Genomic DNA, 19,067 nt, shown 5'->3' with positions numbered 1-19,067 from the left:
CAAAATTTCATTCAAATTGGATAAGAATTGCGCCCTCTAGAGGCTCAAGAAGTCAAGACCCAAGATCGGTTTATATGACAGCTATATAAGATTATGGACCGATTTGAACCATACCTAGCACAGTTGTTGGATATCATAACAAAACACGTCGTGCAAAATTTCATTCAAATTGGATAAGAATTGCGCCCTCTAGAGGCTCAAGAAGTCAAGACCCAAGATCGGTTTATATGGCAGCTATATCAGGTTATAAACCGATTTGAACCATACCTGGCACAGTTGTTGGATATTATAACAAAACACGTCGTGCAAAATTTCATTCCAATCGGATAAGAATTGCGCACTCAAGAGGCTCAAGAAGTCAAGACCCAAGATCGGTTTATATGACAGCTATATAAGGTTATGGACCGATTTGAACCATACCTGGCACAGTTGTTGGATATCATAACAAAACACGTCGTGCAAAATTTCATTCCAATCGGATAAAAATTGCGCACTCTAGAGGCTCAAGAAGTCAAGACCCAAGATCGGTTTATATGGCAGCTATATCAGGTTATGAACCGATTTGAACCATACTTGGCACAGTTGTTGGATATCATAGCAAAACACGTCGTGCAAAATTTCATTCCAATCGGATAAGAATTGCGCACTCTAGAGGCTCAAGAAGTCAAGACCCAAGATCGGTTTATATGGCAGCTATATCAGGTTATGGACCGATATGGCCCATTTACAATACCAACTGACCTACACTAATAAGAAGTATTTGTGCAAAATTTCAAGCGGCTAGCTTTACTTCTTCGGAAGTTAGCGTGCTTTCGACAGACGGACGGACGGACGGACGGACATGGCTAGATCGACATAAAATTTCACGACGATCAAGAATATATATTCTTTATGGGGTCTCAGACGAAAATTTCGAGTAGTTGCAAACAGAATGACGAAATTAGTATACCCCCCATCCTATGGTGGAGGGTATAAAATTCGGGAGATACAAATGTATGGGAGCTATACCTAAAACTGAACAAATTTCTATGAAATTCATCAGTCATCAGAAGAGTTATAAGAGACACCTCCTTGCCAAATTTTGTGAATATCGGTTAACAAATTACTAAATTATTGAGTATTATTCAAAATCAGACGAAAATATATATGGGAGCTATATCTGAAACGATTTCTTACAAATTCAATAGCAATACCCGGAGTCTAAAAGAATCTTTTGTGACAGTTTGCTTTTGAATCGGCAAATGACCAAATTATTGCAATACTAGTCAAAATCGAATGAACATATATATATATGGGAGCAATATCTAAATCTGAACCGATTTCTTACGAAATTCACCAATAATATCGAAACATAGAAGAGAATCTCTCGTGCAAAATTTCGTGAGAATCGGTTTACAATTGACGTTATAATAACAATTTCAGTCCAAATCGGACTATCATATATATGGGAGCTATATCTATATCGGAACCGATTCCTATGAAATTCACCAATAATGTCGAGACTTATAGGAGAATCCCTAGTGCAAAATTTCGTGAGTATCGGTTTACAAATGACCATTTAATTGTAATTTTAGTCCAAATCGGACGAACATATATATGATAGCTATATCAAAATCTGAACCGATTTTTTTTTTAAGACGACCGAATGAAAATTGCGACCTGTACACAAATTAACATGGACATTCGAACTGACAGACAGACATACACACGGGCATAGCTAAATCGAATCAGAAAGTGATTCTGAGTCTATATCAAAATCTGAACCGATTTTTTCCAAATTCAATAGACTTCGTCTCAAATTGATCTCTTGAGTCAGAACTAACAAGTAAAAGTGGCTATGTTTGGCCTGGCCGAATCTTAGGCCGAATCGTGGATTCTGCTCAAAATTTATATGAAATAAAATTCGTTGTAGGGCATAATTTTATTCTATATACCAAACTCCTGTCAAACCAGCAAATAATAAAGCTTCTAGGAACCGAACAATGATGATCGAGAGACCGCTTTACATGGGAGTAGCCAACTGATATCAGGCTATGGACAGATTTGGACAATGCTTGGCACAGTTGTTGAAAGTCGTAACAGAACACCGCATGCAAAATTTCATGCCAAATCGGATAAAAATTGCGGCTTGTAAGGGCTAAAGAAGTAAAATCGGGAAATCGTTTAAATGGGAGCTATATCAGGTTATATACCACTAAGCATCGTACTTGGCATAGTTATCGAAAGTCATAATCAAAGTCAAATTTTAAGCCAAATCGGACACAAGTTGCGGCTTCCAAGGGCTCAATAATTCAAATCGAGATATCGGTTTATACGGGAGCTATACCCAAATCTGAACCAATATGGCCCATTTGCAATCCCCGACGACCAACATCAGTATAAGGTATCTGTGCAAAATAAAACGTAAAACTTACGCGTTCCTGCGCTCTCGTGATTTTGAGAGACAGACATGGCTAGTTCGACTCAGAATGTCGAGAAGATTTTAGAATATACAGATTTAAACGGAATGACTAGATTAGTATACCCCCATCCTATGGGTATAAAAAGTCACAGTTTGGTGCGGTTAATGGTCTGGTGTCATCGTTCAAAGATAATGCTAATCGTATCGTAATTGTAAATGGTGAGCGCTATCGTGATATGATATCCAATTTTTTATACCCACCACCGAAGGATGGGGGTATATTCATTTTGTCATTCCGTTTGTAACACATCGAAATATCCATTTCCGACCCTATAAAGTATATATATTCTTGATCAGCGTAAAAATCTAAGACGATCTAGACATGTCCGTCCTTCTGTCTGTTGAAATCACGCTACAGTCTTTAAAAATAGAGATATTGAGCTGAAATTTTGCACAGGTTCTTTTTTTGTCCATAAGCAGGTTAAGTTCGAAGATGGGCTATATCGGACTATATCTTGATATAGCCCCCATATAGACCGATCCGCCGATTTAGGGTCTTAGGCCCATAAATGCCACATTTTTTATCCGATTTCGCTGAAATTTGGGGCAGTGAGTTGTGTTATGCCCTTCGACATCCTTCGGTTAATTCGCCCAGATCGGTCCAGATTTGGATATAGCTGTCATATGGACCGATCCTCCGGTTTAGAATCTTAGGCCCACAAAAGCCACATTTATTATCCGATTTTGCTGAAATTCGGGACAGTGAATTGTGCAAGGCCCATCGACATCTTTCGTTAATTTGGCTCAGATCGGTTCAGATTTGGATATAGCTGTCATATAGACCGATCCTCCGATTTATGATGTAAGGCCCATAAAAGCCACATTCCTTATCCGATTTTGCTGAAATTTGGGACAGTGAGTTGTGTTAGGCCCTTTGACATATTTCTTTAATTTGGTCCAGATCGGTCCAGATTTGGATATAGCTGCCATATAGACCGATTTCTTGATTTATGGTTTTGGGCCCATAAAATGCTCATTCATTGTCCGATGTCGCCGAAATTTGGAACAGTGAGTTAAGTCAAACCCCTTGACATACTTCTGCAATATCGCACAGATCGGTCCAGATTTGGATATAGCTGCCATATAGACCGATATCTAGGTTTTAGGTTTTGGGGCCATAAAAGACGCATTTATTGTCCGATGTCGCTGAAATTTGAGACAGTGAGTTTGGTTAGGCTCTTCGACGTCCTTCTTCAATTTTGCCCAGATCGGTCCAGATTTGAATATAGCTGCCATATAGACCGAACTCACGATTTAAGGTTTAGGGCCAATAAAAGAGGCATTTATTGTCCGATTTCGCCGAAATTTGGGACAGTGCTTTGTGTTAGGCTCTTCGACATGTCTATGCAAGTTGGCCCAAATCGGTCCAGATTTGGGTATAGCTGCCATATAGGCCGATATCTCGATTTAAAGTCTTGGCCCCATAAAAGGCGCATTTATAATCCGATTTCACTGAAATTTGACACAGTGACTTATGTTCGACGTCACATCCATGTTGCATATAGTTCAGATCGGTATAAGGTATATGAGTATAAGGTATGAAATTTTCACCGAATTTTGATGAAGGAGGTTTACATATATACCCGAGGTGGTGGGTATCCAAAGTTCGGCCCGGCCGAACTTAACGCCTTTTTACTTGTTTTTTTTTTTTTTTTTTTGCCCAAAATGCAAAAGCTTGAATATAGCTCCACCAATCTCCCGATTTGACTTCTTGAGCCCCTAGAAGGCGCAATTTCGTTCGATTTGACTTTAATTTTGCACATAGTATTCTGTTACGACTTTCGGCAGCTGCGCGGTCCAACTTCGTCTACAGCCTTATATACCTCCCATATAAACCGATCTCCCGATTTGAATTTATGAGCCCCTGAAGGCTGCAATTTTGTCCGATTTAGCTGAAATGTTGCATCTGATGTTCTATTATGACTTTCAACAACTGTACTATATAACCTCTAAATCGGTCTATAACCTCGAATGGCTCTCATATAAACCGATCTGCCGATTTAACTTCTTGAGTCCTTACAAGCCGTAATTTTTGTTCAATTTAGCTAAATTTTTGCACACAGGACCAAACTGAAGATGTTTGACAGTGAAACAGAACACGAAACATGTGTGAGCTGTTAAACCAGTGTTGCCACAAAGATAATAGCTTAAAAAATCACCCTTTACAAAAGTGCCCTTTAGCAATATTGCAATCAGTGAAAATGTTATCGATCATCGAGATAAGAATCAATGCAATATCAAAAAAATGCCCTGTTGCAGACGTTTTGTTCGTAAAAGGCACTGCCAGACCAGCGGTGATGGAAACCAGTCTCTTTTCTTTTTGAATACGGCCTTATGAGATGCTATTCTCTCTCTCTCTCTCTGTCCATTTCATACAACTCTCATGGTGAACTAGTTCTTTTCTTCATACATTTTTTTCCATTGGGCGTTTTCTGCAACAAAAAAATGTAGCAAAATACTCACACACACCATATCTACAAGTCCATCGTCACATACCACAAATGGTTGGGGCTGCCATCAAAGTGGAGGCCAAATGGAGCAATATTTGTGGCACAACTGCCAATAATGTAAGAACATGTTGTTCATTTAGTGTTGCACTATGTTCGTGTGGCATTCTGGTCCATGTAGTGTTGTTGTTGAATGGATGCCTGAAAACATGGATGGATCGCATAAAACAATCAGGTTTGGTTTTTCTGAGGCATTTTCTTGACTTGTTTTCCCACGTTGAAAATGTCAATTAAATGTATTCATACCTGTGCAATTTTCATAAAGATATGCATTTTTGTTTTGGGGCTGACGCTGAGGGGAGGAATATTGAATTGGACTGATATGGCAAAACTGGCTTAAATTTAATGACAATCTATTGCTATTTTGGCTGGCTGCTGTTTGGCTTCATTCGTTCAGTACGGCCACTTTTTGAAATGTTAGATGTTGGATGGATTGAGCTGTATTTGGATTTTTTGATATTCTCCATAATATGTGAATGGTTAGTTGGATGCATGAGTTTTCACTGACAATGGAAAAGGTTATACTCATTCAGGCCGTACCTATACTCTGCTCCATATGATTGGCCAAAGTGGCGAAGTTCTTTCCACCTTAAATGGTTCTCTGTCTCTGTAAGTGGTGCATAGCAATTTAAAGTGCCGATCAGAATTGTAAGCCCAAAAGTAGGCGCCTCAAAGCTAAAACCTCCCAAAAAATGCGTTGGCAGATCAAAATAACTACAATTCATAACTTAAGTAAACATAAAACTCCATTTACTAACTCAACAGAGTCTATCAAAAGTCAATTTAATTAAAAGCCTTATGGCTGGCAATTTCATGTTTATATGATCACCAAATCTAAGCAAGTATTTATGCTGCGAGTATTATTGTAAATCCGATATATGATGTGTGAATGAATGAGTTAAGCAATACTCCTACCTTAAAAATTCAAAAAGTTCATGCACTTTGCTGTATGTTGTGATTTTTTTGAGATTTAAATGGCAATGACCACTATTTCTATTTTGCTTTTTTATACCCTCCACCGTAGGATGGGGGTATACTAATTTCGTCATTCTGTTTGTAATTACTTGAAATATTCGTCTGAGACCCCATGATCGTCGTGCCATGCCCGTCCGTCTGTCTGTCGAAAGCACGCTAACTTTCGAAGGAGTAAAGCTAGCCGCTTGAAATTTTGCACAAATACCTTTTATTAGTGTAGGTCGGTTGGGATTGTATATTGGCTATATCGGTCCATAACCTGATAAAGCTGTAATAAAAACCCATATTGGGTCTTGACTTCTTGAGCCTCTAGAGGGCGCAATTCTTATCCAATTTGAATGAATTTTGGCACGTAGTATTTTGTTTTAATATCCAACAACTGTGCCAAATATGGTTCAAATCGGTTCATGACCTGCTATAGCTGTAATATAAACAGATATGGGGACTTGACTTCTTGAGCTTCTAGAGGGCGCAATTCCTATCTGATTTGGCTGAAATTTAGCATGACGTATTTTATTCTTACTCTCAGCAACTTTGTTAAATAAGGTTCAAATCGGTTCATATCCTGATATAGCTGCCATATAAACCGATCTTGGTTCTTGACTTCTTGAGCCTCAGAGGTCGCAATTTTTATCCGATTTTGCCTGAAATTTTGTGCGACGGATCCTCTCATGACCATCAACATACTTATTTATTATGGTCTGAATCGGTCTATAGCCCGATACAGCTCCCATATAAATCGATCTCTCTATGTTTCTTCTTGAGCCCCCAAAGAGCGCAATTCTTATTCGAATTGGCTGACATTTTACACAGGCCACCAACATATAATTTAATTGTGGTCCAAACCGGACCATATTTTGATATCGCCCTAATAGCAGAGGAAATCTTTTCTTATAGCCTTTTTTTGCCTAAGAAGAGATGCCGGGAAAAGAACTCTACAAATGCGATCCATGGTGGAGGGTATATAAGATTCGGCCCGGTCGAACTTAGCACGCTTTTGCATGTTGTTGTCTTCAATCTTTCCATCACTTTTATGCATAGTTTTTTTTTTTTTTTTTTTTTTTTTTGCGAAACATATGCTTGATGGACTTTTGATTGACAAGCAGGCATGCTGGGCGGCTCATGCTGCCAAGCTGTGTGAAAAATTCGTGATCACCGATCATTAGTCAATGAGTGAGCCCCATGGGTTAAGTTTAGATATAAATTGGGTCACGTTTGTAGGCAACATTTCAGTTAAACGCTTATTTACCCAATGTAAATAGTTGTAATTATTTATTGTTGTCTGATTTAATAGAGTGCAAAACAATTTGCTATTTATATGAAGGCTTTAAATAAATAATGAGCGAATAGGCCGGTCAGTTACTGATGGATGGAAGTTGATTAAATGTGGGTGTTTTTTCTGTGAACAAAAATGTTAGAACAATTAACAAGTAAAAAGGCATAAAGTTCGGCCGGACCGAACTTTGGATACCCACCACCTCGAGTATATATGCAAAGCCACTTTTGTCACAATCCGCTGATAATTGGATAACTTAAGCACCCAAATTCGGCACGGACATTCAGAGGTCTAATAAATATAAGTCACTATTCAATAAAATGGCAGCTATATCCAAATATAAACCGATCCGATCGAACATAAGTCTCTGCGTCAAATTTCAACGAAACCGGATAATACATGCGATTTTTTATAGGGCCACGACTTTAAATCGAGAGATCGTTCTATATGGCACCTATAACCATATTTGGACTGATCTGGACCAAATTAACAAGGATATAATAATCATCCTATTTTATTATAACTCCACTACTATATTCGTAGTTATTGGGTTGCCCAAAAAGTAATTGCGGATTTTTCATATAGTCGGCGTTGACGAAATTTTTCAACGGCTTGTGACTCTGTAATTGCGTTCTTGCTTCTGTCAGTTATCATCTGTTAATTTTAGCTTGCTTTAGAAAAAAAGTGTAAAAAAAGTATATTTGATTAAAGTTTATTCTAAGTTTTTTTAAAAATGCATCTACAACACTTTCTTTTAAAAAATCCGTAATTACTTTTTGGGCAACCGAATATATCTTAATAGGGGCTGTTTTATTCAGGTCCCGTATACTCTTATACAAGTAACATTTTCAGATAATAAACAGCTATATCTATATAGTTTGATCTGACTCATATGTGGGTTGGATGTCGGGAGGCATAAACCAACTCACTATTTCAAATTTCGACGAAATCGGGTAGTAAATAAAGCTTTTATGAGATTCAGACCCTTAATCGGCATACCGGTCTATATGAGAGCTATATTTAAATACATTCCGATATTAAATGTATTTGAGTCAGATGGTGGGTGGCTTAAAACAACTCACTGATTTAAATTTCAGCGAAATAGGGTAATAAATGCATCTTTTTGTGGGGCTGAGGCCCTTAACCGGCAGATCGGTCTGTATGACAGCTATATCTTAATATAGTTCGATCTGAAACATATTTGAGACAGATGTCGGGAGGCTTAAAACAACTCACTGTTTCAAATCACTGCGAAATCGGATAAGAAGTAAAGCTTTTATGGGCTTCAGACCCTTTATCGGGAGATTGGTCTAAATGGCAGGTATATCTATATAATGTCCGATCTGAAGCATATATAGTTCCTGCATTGGGAGGCCTAAAACTATTCACAGTTTCAAATTTTACCGAAATCGGATGAAAAATAATGCTTTTATGGGCTTCAGACCCTTTATCGGGAGATAGGCCTATATGGTAGGTATATCTATATAAAGTCCGATCTAATCCATATTAAATTCAGATATCGGGAGGCGTAAAATAATTTAATGTTTAAAATTTCAGTGAAACCGGATAAAAAAAATAAAGCTTTTATGGGCTTCAGACACTTCATCGGCAGATCGATCCATATGACAGCTATATCTAAATATAGTCCGATCTGAAACATATTTGGGTTGGATATCGAGAAGCCCGTAAGCTATTCACTGTTTAAAATTTCAGCAAAATCGGATAAAAATAAAGCATTTATGGGCATTAGACCCTTTATCGGACCCTAGATCGTTCTATATAGAAGCTTTATCCAAATATGGTTCGATTTGGCCCGTTCAAGAACTCAACCAGCGTGCATTGAAAAAAACGTATCTATGACAAATATATATGATTACAACAGACGGACTTACGTACAGACACATACGGGCATCGTTAAATCGTCTTAGAATTTTACGGCGATCCGAAATATTTATGCGAAATGACTAAATGAATATACCCCCTATCCTGGTGGTGGTGGGTATAAAAAAGTGCTATATTCGGTTGGAGCGAATATTGGGTACTCACCATCATGGATCGCAATTGGTAAATTACTTGCACGGTATCTCTGTATAGGCAGGTACTGTGGAAAATTAATCGGGAGATTGTTTTGATTACACATCGATTGGTATAATAGTTTCCATGGATGTTTAAAGTCATAACAATTAAAAGTGTGCTAACTTCGGCGGGGCCGAATTTTGAGAACCCACCTGCAAAAATTAAAGCTTCTAGGAACCGAACAAAGATAATCGAGCAACCGGTTTATATGAGAGCTATATCAGGTTATAGACCGATTTTGACCGTACTTGGCACAGATGTTGGAAGTCATAACGACACACCACGTGGAAGTCATAATAGAAAACTATGCGAAAAATTCCAGCCAAATTCGACAAAAATTGGTTGTTATATCAGCTTGCGGACCGTACTTGGCGTAGTTGTTGGCGGCTTCCACGAACTCAAGAAGTTAAAGCGGGAGACCGGTTTATTTGGAAGCTGTAACAGTTAATTATCTGTGGTAACCATACTTACCACAGATATTTGAAGTCATAAAAAAAACACCAAGTGTAAAGTCGGACAAAAATTGGGGTTTCTAGGGGTTTAAGATGTTAAATTGAAGGAGCACTTTAAGCGGGAGCTAGATTCAATTCAGAAAAGATATGGTCCATTTGCAATCCCCAACGACCTACATTAATAGGAAGCATAGGTGCAAATTTTCAAGCGGATATATTTATTCGTTCGGCACAAGGAAACTTTTCAAATCGGAGAAGATTTACGCCCTGTGGTGCTCAAGGCGTGTGTAAAATTGGAAGATCATATGGTTTTTATGGGGCACGTATACAGTTTAGATTTGATTTGGCCCATTGACAACCCAACCGACCTACACCAATAAGAAGAATTTGTGTAAAATTTCGAGCGGACGAATGTCATAACGCTCAAAAATATATATATATATATAACTTATGGTGTCATGGACCAATATTTTCACCATCATCTGACAAAACATCACCCAAACCTGCATGGGGGACAGATAAGAGCTGGCAAAATCGATATTTCAGTTGTTGGCTCAATATCGATTGGTATTATTTCTATGGATACTATACGCTATTAGCAAAAGCGAACAAAAAACCAAGTAAAGACGGGCTAAAGTTGGGCGAAGCCGACCTTTTGATACCATACACCACATTGCATATGCAGGCTAAGTCGTCGAATTTTAAATTTGCTTAAATTTGATATATATAGGATTTCGATCAAAATCCAAACATATTGTAGGAGCCATAGAGTAAATAGTCGTGGACATTTTTGAGAAGATCGATTCATAAATGGTTTAGCGAAGGCCTAAAAAGTGATTTTCGGGAGGTGCATATATAAGGGAGCTATATCTAAACTTGAACAAATTTCAATGAAATTCATCATTCATCGGAAGAGCTGTAAGAGAAATCTTCGTGACAAATTTTGTTAAGATCGGTTAACAAATTACTAAGATATTGAGTATCATTCAAAATCGGACGAATATATACATGGGAGCTATATTTAAATCCGAACCGATTTCCATTTAATTCAATAGCCATACCGGGTATGATAAGGGAATCCTTTGTGTTAATGTGCGAATCGGTTAACAAATGGCCAAATTATTGCTATACTAGTCCAAACCGGACTAAAATATATATGAGAGCTATATCCAAACCTGAACCGATATCTATGCAAATCACCAATAATGTCGAGACTTATAAGAAAATCACTATTGCAAATTTTTGTAAGAATCGGTTTACATATGGCGATATAATTGCAATTACCGTCCAAATCAGAGGAACATATTGGGTTGCCCAAAAAGTAATTGCGGATTTTTCATATAGTCGGCGTTGGCAAATTTTTTCACAGCTTGTGACTCTGTAATTGCATTCTTTCTTCTGTCAGTTATCAGCTGTTACTTTTAGCTTGCTTTAGAAAAAAAAGTGTAAAAAAAGTATATTTGATTAAAGTTCATTCTAAGTTTTATTAAAAATTCATTTACTTTCTTTTAAAACATCCGCAATTACTTTTTGGACAACCCAATATATATGGCAGCTATATCCAAGTCTGAACCGATTTTTATACTCACCACCATAGGATGGGGGTATTCTAATATAGTCATTCCGTTTGTAACACCTCGAAATATTGATCTGGGGATCCATAAAGAATCCTCTCGGCATTCTGATTCTACCTAGCCATGTACGTCCGTCCGTCCGTCTGTCGAAATCACCATAGAGGTCGAACGCGTAAAGCTAGTCACTTGAAATTTTGCACAGATATTTAATATTGACCTGGGTCACTAGGGATTGCAAATGGGCAATATCGGTTTAGATTTAGATATAGCTGCCATATAAACCGATCTCCCGAATTGATTCCTCGAGCCACTGTCAGTTTATGTATCTTTTTAGGCAAACAAAGGATAAAAGAAAAGAATTGCTATGTTATTGGAACAATATCAAGTTATGGTTCATTTTAGACCATAATTGAACTGAATATTGGAGACCATAGTAGAAGTCATTGTGTAAAATTTCAGCCAAATCTAGTAAGAATTGCGCACTTTAGGGGCTGAAGAAGTAAAATAGGAAGATCGGTTTATAGGGGAGCTGTAATAGGCTATAAACCGATTCATGCCATATACGAAACGTATGTTAAAGGTCATGAGAGAAGCCATTGTACAAAATTTCAGCCCAAATCGGATAATACTTGCGCCCTTTAGAGGCTAAAGAAATCAAGATCCCATGTCGTTTTTTATGGCAGTTAAATCAGGTTACGGACCGATTTGAACTATTCTTAGCACAGTTGTTGAAAGTCATACCAAAACACCTCATGCAAAATTTCAGCTAAATCGGATAATAATTGCGCCCTCTAGGGGCTCAAGAAGTCAAGACCCCAGATCGGTTTATATGGCAGATATATCAGGCTATGGACCGATTTGAACCATTCTTAACACAGTTGTTGGAAGTCATTACAAAACACGTCATGCAATATTTCAGCCAAATCAGATAGGAATTGCTTCCTGTAGAGGCCCAAGAAGTCAAAACCCCATATCGGTTTATAAGGCAGCTATATCAGGTTATGGACCGATTTTAACTATTCTTAGCACAGTTGTTGAAAGTCATAACAAAACACCTCATGAAAATTTTCAGCCAAATCGGATAATAATTGCGTCCTCTAGCGGCTCGAGAAGTCAAGACCCCAAATCGGTTAATATGGCAGCTATATCAGGTTATGAACCGATTTGAACTATTCTTAAAACATTTGTTGTTGGAAGTCATAACAAAACACGTCGTGCTAAATTTCAGCCAAATCGGACAGGAATTGCGCACCCTAGACGCTCAAGAAGTTAATACCCCAGATAGGTTTACATGGCAGCTATATCAGGATATGGACCGATTTGAAGTTGGAAGTCATAACAAAACACGTCATGCAATATTTCAGCCAAATCAGATAGGAATTGCTCCCTGTAGATGCTCAAGAAGTCAAGAACCCACATCGGTTTATATGGCAGCTATATCAGGTTATGGACCGATTTCAACCATACTCAGCACAGTTGTTGGAAGTCATAATAAAGCATCTCATGGAACATTTCAGCCAAATCGGATAAGAATTGTGCCCTCTAGCGACTTAAGAAGTCAAGACCCAAGATCGGTTTATATGGCAGCTATATCAAAACATGGACCGATATGGCCCATTTACAATCCCTACCGACCTACACTAATAAAAAGTATTTTTGCAAAATTTCAAGCAGCTAGCTCTACTCCTTCGAAAGTTAGCGTGCTTTTGACAAACAGACGGACGGGCGGATAGACAGACGGACGGACATGGCTAGTTCGACTTAAAATGACATTACGATCAATAATATATATATTCTTTATGGGGTCTTTGATGAATGTTTCGAGGAGTTACAAACACAATGACGAAATTAGTATACCCCCATCCTATGGTGGATGGAGGTATACTAATACAATAATGTATTGCCCAAAAAGTAATTGCGGATTTTTTAAAAGGAAGTAATTGCATTTTTAATAAAACTTAGAATGAACTTTAATCAAATATACTTTTTTTACACTTTTTTTCTAAAGCAAGCTAAAAGTAACAGCTGATAACTGACAGAAGAAAGAATGCAATTACAGAGTTACAAGCTGTGAAAAAATTTGTCAACGCCGACTATATGAAAAATCCGCAATTACTTTTTGGGCAACCCAATATATATATTCTTGATCGTTATAACATTTTAAGTCGATCTAGCCATGTCTGTCCCTCTGTCCGTCCGTCTGCCTATCGATACCACTCTAACTTTCAAAGGATTAAAGCTAGGCGCTTAAAATTGTGCCCAAATACTTCTTAATAGTGTAGGTCGGTTGGGATTGTAAATGGGTCATATCGGTCCATGTTTTGATATAGCTGCCATATAAACCGATCTGGGATCTTGACTTCTTGAGCCACTAGAGGATAGAGGATTCTTATGAGATTTGGCTGAAATTTTGCATGAGGCGTTTTGTTATGATTTGCAACAACCGTGTTAAGAAAAGTTCAAAATGGTCCATAACCTGATATAGCTGCCATATAAACCGATGTGGGGGTCTTGACTTCTTGAGCCTCTTATCTGATTTGCTTGAAATTTTGCGTGCGGTGTTTCGTTACGACACCCAACAACTGGGGCAAATATGGTTCAAATAGCTCCATAACCTGATATAGCTGCCATATAAACCGATCTGGGATTTTGACATCTTGGGCCACAAGAGGGTGTAATTATTATCCGATTTGGCTGTAATGTTTTTACAACGGCTTCTCCCATGACCTACAGCATACGTATCATACATGGTCTGAATCGGTCTTTAGCTTGATACAGCTCCCATATAAACCGATCTCCCTATTTTACTTCTTGAGCCCCTTAATTCAAAATTCTTATTAGAAATTTTTACATGTAGACTTCTACTGTGGTCTGCAACATTCAATTCAATTAGCATAGCAATTCTTTTCTTTAATCCCTTGTTTGTCTAAAAAGAGATACCGGGAAAGAACTCAACAAATGCGATCCATGGTGGAGGGTAGATAAGATTCGGCCCGGCCGAATTTAGCACGCTTTTACTTGTTTTGTCCACAAGCAGGTTAAGTTCGAAGATATAGTATTCGATATTCGATAGATATAGACCGATCAGCCGATTTAAGGTCTTAGGACCTTAAAAGCCACATATAACATGAAATTTTACTGAAATTTGGGGCAGTGAGTTGCGTTAGGCCCTTCGACATCCCTCTTTAATTTAGCCCAGATCGGTACAGATTTGGATATAGCTGCCATATAGACCGATCTCTTGATTTAAAGTCTTGGGTTCATAAAAGGCGCATTTATTGTGTATTTTCGCCGAAAATTTGGGACAGTGAGTTGTTGCATTTTTCGCCGGATTATGACGAATGGTGGTTTGCATATATACCGGAGATGGTCGGTATCCAAAGTTTGGCCCGGCCAAACTTAACGCCTTTTTACGTGTCTTTTCTACTAGGATGAGATCATCATCATTCAGAAAGATTCAGACTCAGCAAAGGACAGCAGTGTTGTTGGTGTTTAGATCCCCCTTAAAATTTCTAAATACAAATTGGTAATTTCCATAAGCCATAAAGAAAAGAAACAAGGAGGTCAGGTGATTTTCACATGAAATGAACTCTTTCTCACTATAGGCCACTTCTCAACCTATATTGGTTTATATTGGGTTGCCCAAAAAGTAATTGCGGATTTTTCATATAGTCGGCGTTGACAAATTTTTTCACAGCATGTGGCTCTGTAATTGCATTCTTTCTTCTGTCAGTTATCAGCTGTTACTTTTAGCTTGCTTTAGGAAAAAAGTGTAAAAAATTATATTTGATTAAAGTTCATTCTAAGTTTTATTAAAAATGCATTTACTTTCTTTTTTTGAAAAATCCGCAATTACTTTTTGGGCAACCCAATGGATCTTTACATGTGCCAATAATAATTCCATCACTCTTTTCAAAAACACCCTTCGTTGGTGCTGACATTTATGATTTATTAAGAATCTGTTATAGATTTAACAAGTAAAAGCGTGCTAAGTTCGGCCGGGCCGAATCTTATATACCCTCCACCATGGATCGCATTTGTCGAGTTCTTTTCCCGGCATCTCTTCTTAGGCAAAAAAGGATATAAGAAAAGAGTTGCTCTGCTATTAAAACGATATCAAGATATGGTCCGGTTCGGACCACAATTAAATTATATGTTGGAGACCTGTGTAAAATTTCAGCCAATTCATATAAATTTGGGCCCATTGGGGCTCACGAAGTAAAATAGAGACAATGATTTATATGGGATCCGTATCGGGCTATAGACCGATTCAGACCATAATAAACACGTTTGTTGATGGTCATGAGAGGATCCATCGTACAAAATTTCAGGCATATCGGATAATAATTGCGACCTCTAGGGGTCTAGAAGCTCAAGAAGTCAAATCCCCAGATCTGTTTATATGACAGCTATATCAGGTTATAGTCCGATTTGAACCATACTTGGCACAGTTGTTGGATATCATAACGAAATACTCCGTGCAAAAATTCATTCAAATCGGATAAGAATTGTGCCCTCTAGAGGCTCAAGAAGTCAAGACCCAAGATCGGTTAATATGGCAGCTATATCAGGTTATGGACCGATTTAAACCATACTTGGCACAGTTGTTGGATATCATAACAAAACACGTCGTGCAAAATTTCATTCTGATCGGATAAGAATTGCGCACGCTAGAGGTTCAAGAAGTCAAGACCCCAGATCGGTTTATATGGCAGCTATATCAGGTTATAGACCGATTTGAACCATACTTGGCACAGTTGTTGGATATCATAACAAAACACGTCGTGCAAAATTTCATTCCAATCGGATAAGAATTGCGCACTCTAGAGGCTCAAGAAGTCAAGACCCAAGATCGGTTTATATGGCAGCTATATCAGGTTATGGACCGATTTGAACCATACTTAGTACAGTTGTTGGATATAATAACAAAACACGTCGTGCAAAATTTCATTTCAATCGGATAAGAATTGCGCACTCTAGAGGCTCAAGAAGTCAAGACCCAAGATCGGTTTATATGGCAGCTATATCAGGTTATGGATCGATTTGAACCATACTTGGCACAGTTAATGGACATCATAACAAAACATGTCGTGCAAAATTTCATTCTGATCGGATAAGAATTGCGCACGCTAGAGGCTCAAGAAGTCAAGACCCAAGATCGGTTTATATGGCAGCTATATCAGGTTATGGACCGATTTGAACCATACTTTGCACAGTTGTTGGATATCATAGCAAAACAGGTCGTGCAAAATTTCAATCCAATCGGATAAGAATTGCGCACTCTAGAGGCTCAAGAAGTCAAGACCCAAGATCGGTTTATATGGCAGCTATATCAAAACATGGACCGATATGGCCCATTTACAATACCAACCGACCTACACTAATAAGAAGTATTTGTGCAAAATTTCAAGCGGCTAGCTTTACTCCTTCGGAAGTTAGCGTGCTTTCGACAGACAGACGGACGGACGGACGGACGGACGGACGGACGGACGGACGGACGGACAGACGGACGGACATGGCTAGATCGACATAAAATGTTACGATGATCAAGAATATATATACTTTATAGGGTCTCAGACGAATATTTCGAGGAGTTACAAACAGAATGACGAAATTAGTATACCCCCCATCTTATGGTGGAGGGTATAAAAATGGCTATAAAATGGAAATCTTTCAAACTGCCTTTCGCTTCATCTTCATTATTGCCATTTTTGACTCTCTTTTTTCCAAACTTTGGAAGTTGTTACCAATATGTTGGAGTATCTAATAAATCATTTATAATAAATGACTGGAACTCTGACAGATTTTTTTTTTGGTGTTTGGGATTCTTATTTTTAGCTGTAACCACAAATATTTGTAAAAATGTGAATGTTTTGATCATTGGCCCATTAAGGCCATATATGAAATGGCTTAATTTCTTTTTTTGCACTTATCAATGTATTCGGTTTAAGTGTGTTGAGCGTTGGGCTTAACCACAAAATTTAAACATGTGCCAACTATTGGACTGTCTTAGACAATTCATTGCCTGTAGAGCAGTGGTAGTGGTAGTTGAAGTTCATTGAACTTTTCAGGTACTTTTTTTGGGGAATTTTCGTTCTACTCATTTGAGAGTTTTTTATTAAAACCTTTTGCAAGGTGCGCAATGGTCCAAGAGAAAAAATCAAAAGAAATATAAATTCATCCGGAAAATAGGGTGAAATGTGGAACAAAAAAGCTTAGTGGGGTTTAAATAACAGAATACAGATTGGGGAAGAAACCATCAACGGCTTATTTAAACAATACATGAATGCATGGATGATCATATGGTAATATGTGGTGGCCTGAATGAAACTTTAATGATGTGGTGAAAACTTGAATGGATCAATATTTTTAATTTCAACCTCTATAGATTGCCAACCTGTATAGTCTCGTTATGTTTATACCATCCACCATAGGAAGGGGTATACGAATTTCGTCATTTCGTTTGTAACACATCGAAATATTGATCTGAGACCCATCAAAGTATTCATATTCTTGATCGTCTGGACATTCCTAGTCGATATAGCCATGTCCGTCCGTCCGTCTGTCTGTCGAAAGCACGCTAATATTCGTATTAGTAAAGATAGGGGCTTGAAATTTTGCATTGATACTTGCTATCTATGCAGGTCGGTTGAGATTGTAAATGGGCCAAATCGCATCATGTTTTGGTACAGCTGCCCTACGAGGGTTGCCTTTTATATTTCGGGATTAGAAAACACGAAAACAAATACTAATTATCGCAAATCGCTTTATTGTTTTTCAAAATATTCCCATTAAGATCTAGGACTATACGGCGGATGATTCATCGATGTCGATGTTTTGAGTGCTCAAATATCAGTTGTTTAGTATTTTTGGGGCATTTCTTTCGACCAATCGACACGAGCCTTTTTTTGAGCGATTGACAAATTGTGTGGGATCCAATGCGAACAAATTCTTTTGACGGTCAAATGTTCAGGCAATATTGACGGTACGAGTATGCTGGTCCCACTAATGCCTATGGTTGTCTCAATCTCACGATAGGTCACAAGACAATCTTGCAATATAAGTTGGCACATAACATCAATGGTTTTTGGAACAATAACAGATTTTGGACTACCTTCACGAAATTCGTCTTAGAGTGTACTATGACCTCGGCTAAATTCACCATAACATCAATAAACACTGGAGAGTCATCCGCAAAAACTGAGTTTAGTTCATCGATGCAAAGTTGTAAAAAATAATCCACAAAAATTTTCACAATTTAATTTAATTTTTTTGCCCGAGATGAGTCTCTAAGTTACTGTAAACAACACAAATAGCTCTCGTATGTCAAAACATTCTAAGTACGTATACCCTCAAAAGTGTCAGGCTTTACGATAGAACTGTCAGTTGGCAGATTGCAACATAAGGGGGGTCGTCCAATCCCGAAATATAAAAATCAACCCTTGCATAAATCGATCTCGGATATTGACTTCTTGAGCCGATAGAGGGCGCAATTATCATCCGAATTGAAATTTTGCGTGAAATGTTTTGGTTTGACCATCAGCAACTGTGCCAAGTATGGCTGAAATCGTTTGATAGTCTGATATAGCTCCCAAATAAACCGATTTCGAATCTTTACTTCGTGAGCCGCTAGAGGGCGCAATTATTATCCGATTTGGCTAAAATTTTGCGTGAAGTGTTTTATTTTAACAACTCTGCCAAGTATGGATTAAATCGGTGCATAACTTGGTATAGCTCCCATAAAAA

At 38.0% G+C, this 19,067-nt stretch overlaps 1 long non-coding RNA gene across 1 annotated transcript; it reads right to left on the bottom strand.

Annotated features, from left to right (window-relative positions):
* Positions 1-18,067: 18,067 nt before the first annotated feature.
* Positions 18,068-18,629, bottom strand: LOC131994292 (uncharacterized). The gene is made up of 2 exons (XR_009396603.1): positions 18,436-18,629; positions 18,068-18,372 (listed from the first exon to the last, which is right to left on the bottom strand). It is a non-coding gene; the product is annotated as an uncharacterized LOC131994292 (long non-coding RNA).
* Positions 18,630-19,067: the final 438 nt, after the last annotated feature.

This window comes from Stomoxys calcitrans, chromosome 1 (genome assembly GCF_963082655.1).
Source record: "Stomoxys calcitrans chromosome 1, idStoCalc2.1, whole genome shotgun sequence".
Lineage (NCBI taxonomy): Eukaryota > Metazoa > Arthropoda > Insecta > Diptera > Muscidae > Stomoxys > Stomoxys calcitrans.
Note: the sequence above shows the minus strand (reverse complement) of the source record. Positions and strands in the feature narration are given on the sequence as shown.